Source organism: Solanum pennellii, chromosome 9 (genome assembly GCF_001406875.1).
Source record: "Solanum pennellii chromosome 9, SPENNV200".
Classification (NCBI taxonomy): Eukaryota; Viridiplantae; Streptophyta; class Magnoliopsida; order Solanales; family Solanaceae; genus Solanum; species Solanum pennellii.
The window spans coordinates 7,155,392-7,161,855 of NC_028645.1; positions in this window are offsets into that span (position 1 = coordinate 7,155,392).

Consider the following 6,464-nt stretch of genomic DNA (forward strand, 5'->3'; position numbering starts at 1 on the left):
AGAAACTCTCAATTACTGAAGAATATATTTGAGACCAAAGAAGAGTTCCACCACCTCAAATAGACTGATACATTTAGGATTCTTTCTAACTTAACAAATACGAAGCTCAACTACAAAAAAGGCTTAGGTTGTAGACAAATAGAGCCTTTCTACAATCCCCACAATAAGTATGTCTCTGTTTCTTACAATCTTATGTGTACCCATTGTGGATGAAATGCTCATCTAAAAGAAAATTGTGAGACTCTAAAAAGAGTAAAGAAAAGGCAGGAGAAAATCGAGAAATTTTTTTGTAAAAGAGAAAATGGTACCTGGTCCCAGATACTATTTTAGCAAGAATACGTTGGCCCCATGTACATGAAGATTTCTCATTAAGCCATTTGACAACTTTTGGGAACTCCATCTTAAGTGCGTTCCTAAGTCTAATAAGTAATTCTTGTGCTGAAGAGATGAAACAGTCAGTGTTGGTACATCGATAGTGTATGCACAAGGGACATGATTGGAAACACTCAAAACTTCTTCTCTTTGAAAGCACATCAGGGCGGTGGTGTGTTGTTTGGTGGTGGGAAAAAAGGTTTCATTCTCGGAATTGGAAAAATAAGAAGATTGACAGATAATTCCATAGACAATGTACATCATGTGAATGGTTTGAACTACAATCTCTTAAGTGCATCTCAAATTTGCGATAAGGGAAATGAAGTTAAATTCTTGTCTGATAGGTATTTGGCTACTAATTGTGTAACTAACAGAATTGTTACATCTGCCAAATGATTTGAAAATATGTATTTGAAGATCTTGACTCAGCAGAAGGGGACAACCTCTCGTGTTTAAATGCTCAAGCTGACAATGCAAATCTATGGCATAGGCGATTGGGAAATGTGAGTTCATCCGTGCTAAAAAATCTTACTGCAGGGGACCTGGTCCATGGATTGCCAAAGCTGAAGTTTTTTGACAAAAAAGTTTGTGATGCTTGTAAGAGGGAAACAAACGAGATCATCCATCAAAAACCAAGAAGGGTGTGAACACAACCAGACCCCTAGAAGTCCTCCATATGGATCTATGTGGACCTGTCAAAGCAGAGGAGGTAAGAAATATATTCTGGTAGTTGTTGATGATTTCTCCAAGTTCACCTGAAACATGTTTTTACGGACCAAGGACGAGACAGTCGGACTATTTATCACCTTCGCCAAAGTAATTCAACTGAAGGTAAACTTCAAGATAGCTAGCATAAGATCCGATTATGGATTCAGATCAAACATTCATTATAGGGCACCTCAATATGCCAAGAGAAGTACATAAAAGAACTGCCCAAAAAGTTCAACCTGCTTGAGGCAAAAGTTCTCGATACTTTCATGAGCACAAGTACGAAACTTAATTGGGATGAAGGAGTTGATGTCAATCAGACCATGTATAGAGGAATCAATGGGTCACTTCTTTACTTCACTGCAAGCAGGCCTGACATAGTCTTCGATGTAGGATTGTGTTTCAGATTCCAAGTAGCACCAAATGAATCACATTTTAGGGCAGCCAAGCGAATATTGAGATACTTAATAGGAACATAGGACGTCGTCCTCTTCTACCCTTCATGTTACTCTTTTGATATATTCAGTTATGCTGATACTGACTATGCAGTTTTTTTTGTTGATCGAAAAGCACGCCAGACATGGCTCATTTTCTAGGATCAACACTAATTTCATGGAGTATCAAAAAGCAAAACTCAGTAGCCTTGTCCACAGCAGAAGCAGAATATAGGGTTACTGCTCATGCTATGCTTAACTCTTATGGATCAAGCAACAACTCGAAGACTGGTGTTCTCACATACATAATTCCCCTCATATGCGACAAAACTAGTGCAATTAACATCACCAAGAATCATGTTCAACATATGAGGATTAAACACATAAATGTGAGGCATCACTTTTTGAGGGATAATGTTGAGAAGAAGAATGTGTGATGAGATTTTTCAAGACAGAAGACCAAGTGACTGATATCTTTACAAAGCCTTTGAGCAAAGAAATTTTTGTAAAAAATCGACTGAAGCTTGGGATGTACAAAGTCACCTGATTTCATGACCAATTTGCATGAAGCTCCTCATTCTGATTATGTAAAGAGGGGCATGTATCCATGCAGGTTATTTTGATTTTCGTTTGAGAATTCACATCTGGTACCTTATTGCAGGTACACACTCATGGCATGTTGGCTTGAGGGAAAATTAACTCATACATGCAGCGCCATATAAAGAAAGGGACTTGGTTCCCTAAAGGTTAGTATCACTTATGCTACAAAGTAATATGTAAAAGGTCACTGCCACAAGTCCTTCCCCTGTTCATCGTTTCAGTTTTAGATGTCCTTTCGTTTTAAATTCAAATATCACTACTGTTCAGCGACTTGATACATTTCTTAGATATAGCCCCTTAAGTGAATTCAACTATCCTAATCTCTTCCTAATTTTTCTACGAATTTATTAGTTGTGTTAGTCTATATTCCCCTTACTTCAGAATGTCTAATTCTTTTTGTTTTTAAAGCTTCTTGACTCCCAAGAAATTGAAAATCCCAGTTCATTTAAATTCTTAATTCCACCCTAGAAAAATCTCCCTCCACACCATTCTATGGTGTTGGTGAGGCTGGAGAATCTAACTCACCCCACACTGAAGTGTGGCGTCTCTTGCTTTTTTATCTAGGGAAATCTTATCATGTTCTCCCTCTTTAGTTCTATCCAGTGAGAAATTTGAAGACTCTTAGGCCCAATCAATTGTGAATCCCAGTCTTGGAACAACCTCTGAAGAACTTGAAGTTGCATCAAGTTCTCCCTCAGACTAGATGTTCAACCAATCTTGTTGGAAAAAGAGTTGAGATCGTTGGAATAGGTCCCCCTCCGTGCCCAACCCATGTTAGGCCAAACTTTTAAGTCTTTTAATATCAATAGTAATGGGGAGAAGAAGAAACTCCATTGGTTTGGCATAGAAAAGGAGTTAGAGGTGCTAATGCCTCAACATTGGTTGTCCCAGATCTAGGAGAAGTTGATGATGTTCCAGAACCTAAACTCGAAAAAACCTGTTGAGTCTAAGCAAGAAAGAAAAAGAAAGGGCGAAGGGAAGAAGGTAAAAACTCATAAACAGTGGGACAATAAAAGATATGCTACAAGGGGAGAGGTACATAATATGATGGGAAGTGGCATAGTAGAAAATGAAATTCAAACGGAAAGAAACAGGAAGAGACGGAGAGATGGTCTTGTGCCTGAGGCTCCTACCTCAACTCTTCTTAGGGTCTAGTGAGACTGAATCTGATGATATTGCTATAGTTGTCGCTAAACGAAAGAAGGAAGCAGAGATTGAGGGTTGAATCAAAAAGGGGTCACAAGTCAATTGTAAGATTTATGTCTCATCTATAAAGAAACACATCGAGTCTTTTCTTTGTGTACAAAATAGGAACATAGGTAGACTTAATTGTGTGTCTTGTAAGTGAAGTCTATATTAATCAGAGTTAGTTAATATATTGGGAAATGGAGGCATTCCTTTAGCTCGGTCAAGTAATAAGGTTATTACTTGTAGTAAGATTAAGATTTTAATCTCGTGTGATGTATTTGATGTTTGCATTCACTTATTTCTATATATAAGTGAAAACAATTAGAAATCTTATGAATACATGTCGTGATTTTACTCCCTTGAGCAAGAAAATTTCACATAAAAACTTCTTGCCTTTACTCTTTTTTGAAATTTCTTTTACTGTATTCCAATATACCTTCGACCTGGTACTATACCACACTGTGAGTTAGCACATCTCAACAACTGGTATTAGAGATTGAACTTTCTAGTTGACTAACATCAAGGAAGGATCCTGCGAAGATGGTTTCTCAACCAAGGTTGGAAGTAGGTCAGTCGACCACACGTCCCCCTTGCTTTAATGTACAGTAATATGGGCGGTGAAAGATTAGAATGCATGACTATATCATGTAAAAGATAGTGAATTTTTGGAAATAATTCTTGATGGTCCATATGTTCCTACTAAGGATGTTAAATAAAGAGATTTGACTCATGTGGTACTGGTTTATGGGATTTGAGCTAATGAGTACTACAGAATCTCAGCATGTGAAACAATAAAAGAAATTTAGGATTGCTTGAAGACATCCCACGAAGGAACTATCCAAGTGAAGTAATCAAAAGTTGACATGCTTACCACTCAGTATGAGAACTTCAGCATGACAGAATAAATGATCACTCATAAGATGCACACCAGATTAACTTTTATTACCAATGACTTCGATGTCTTAGTGAGCCTATACATGCAAGAAAGCAAGTTCGAAAGATTCTTTGAGTCCTTCTGAAGTCATGGGAGAGTAATGTATATGATATCATTAAAGCTAGGGACATGAAGACTCTCACCATAGATGAGGTGATATACCGTGGTTTCACGGTATTATTAATACTTTTTCCTTAAGTTTAGTGTGTCCAAAAGCCTTTTTGTGCTAATTTTTATATAAGTTTCTTTTTATTTTGCAGGAAATCTGTCCAAAGCTGAATGCGGAGATTTTGAGCGAAGAAATGCAGAAGAGACCACCTACGGAGCTTATGACGGTCCGTCGTGCTTGTGACGGTCCGTAGGTGGCAACGTAGTGCAGCTGATGAAGGGTTAGGAAAGCAACACACGTAGCTGGACCAAGGTGCGGAGTGAGATTTTCTAGATGCCGGACCAACGATTTAGAAATACATAACTTATCACTTTGCATGCAAGATACTAGGAAAGAATTGTTATAGTTAGAATTATCAAGTTATGAACCTGTGGGGAACACGTAAACCCTAGTTACTTTGATTAATTGATTAAAATCCAACATTCAAAGCTGTTAAGTGTCTCTTTCGATTGCGTTAGTTATTTACATTCATTTAGAATTAGAAACCCCCCTTTTATTGTTTTTACTTTCCAAGGAAGTCATTGACCAAACAATAGCAATAACAGGTTGAAGTTAAGTCTAGACTATTTTCCTCGTGGGAATGATCCCAACCTCACTAGTTGGGTTATTTACTTGACACGACCGCTTTACTTCTTATTTGAGAAGTAAGTTTGAGCGTATCAAATTTTGGCGCCGTTGCCGGGGACACTTGATTACTCGATTTGGGTTCCTCGGGGATGAAAGGGGTACACCATTTCTGTCACTGATCTACAGAACGAGACCCCGATGACGGACCGTCGTGCCCACGACGGACCGTCGTAGGGCCCATTCCAAAAACCCTAACACCCCACTGTCCATCTTTTTCTAAGTGTCCTTCAACGGACACATGTGACGGACCGTCATACCCACGACGGTCCGTCCTGCACAACCGTTCTGGTTGTCAGAGACCCTCTTCCTGAGGGTCTCTCACTTTTTCTAAGTGTCCTTCAACGGACTCATGTGACGGACCGTCGTCTTTACGACGGTCCGTCCTGCACAACCGTTATGGTTGTCAGAGGCCCCGTTTCTCAGGGTCTCTCTTCATTTCTCTAAGTGTTCTTCAACAGACACATGTGACGGACCGTCGTCTTTACGACGGTTCGTCCTGCATGACCGTTATGACGGTCAGAGACCTCTCTCCTAAGGGTCTCTCACTTTTTCTAAGTGTCCTTCAGCGAACACATGTGACGGACCATCGTACCCACGACGGTCCGTCCTGCATGACCGTTATGATGGTCAGAGACCCCTCTCCTAAGGGTCTCTCATTTTTTTTCTAAGTGTCCTCTGACGGACACCTACGACGGACCGTTGTACTTGTGACGGTCCGTCCTGCACATACCGTCATACTAGTCAGAGACTCTCCTTCAGAGTTCTCCATATATACATAGTCTAAGTAAGACACGACGGACCCCATGACGGTCCGTCGTAGTCACGACGTGCCATCACCAGGCCCGTCGTGTGTCACTGTTACTATAGAAATGACATACTATTTTTAATTTTTTTTCTTTTTGTGTGGTTTTGCTTGTCTTGTTTGCCACTACTCGTACTAATATTGATCCTTTACAGGTACTATCTACCATGGCACCCAAGCAGGATCGAATCTACGCACGCGGGCGATCGAAGTCTGTCGCCCCGTCTGCCCACATGGTCATTGGCTCTGATGATGAGCGTGACCCCGAGTACGTGCCCCTAGGCACTTCCACCCCTTCCCGTGCTGCACGTGCTCCCAGAGCCACACCCAAAAAGGTGGCGTCCACGCAGAGGGCCCCGACGCCAAGTTCCTGACTGATAAAGGAGTGATGACTCGAACACTCACCTTGGAGCAACGGGTCCTTACAGGGAGTCTCCAGACGATGCCTGAGATCCACAATCTCTTCACCAGGCATCGCTTGGAGTGGACAGCGCGACCGTTGGGTTGTTACAGTGAAGAAATGGTCCGAGAGTTCTACGCATCCTACGTAGCGACTCTCCGATCACAGATAGATAGGCGGGCTGCCCCCGCCAAACAGGCCCCACTGGAGCAGGTCCGAGTACGGGGCGT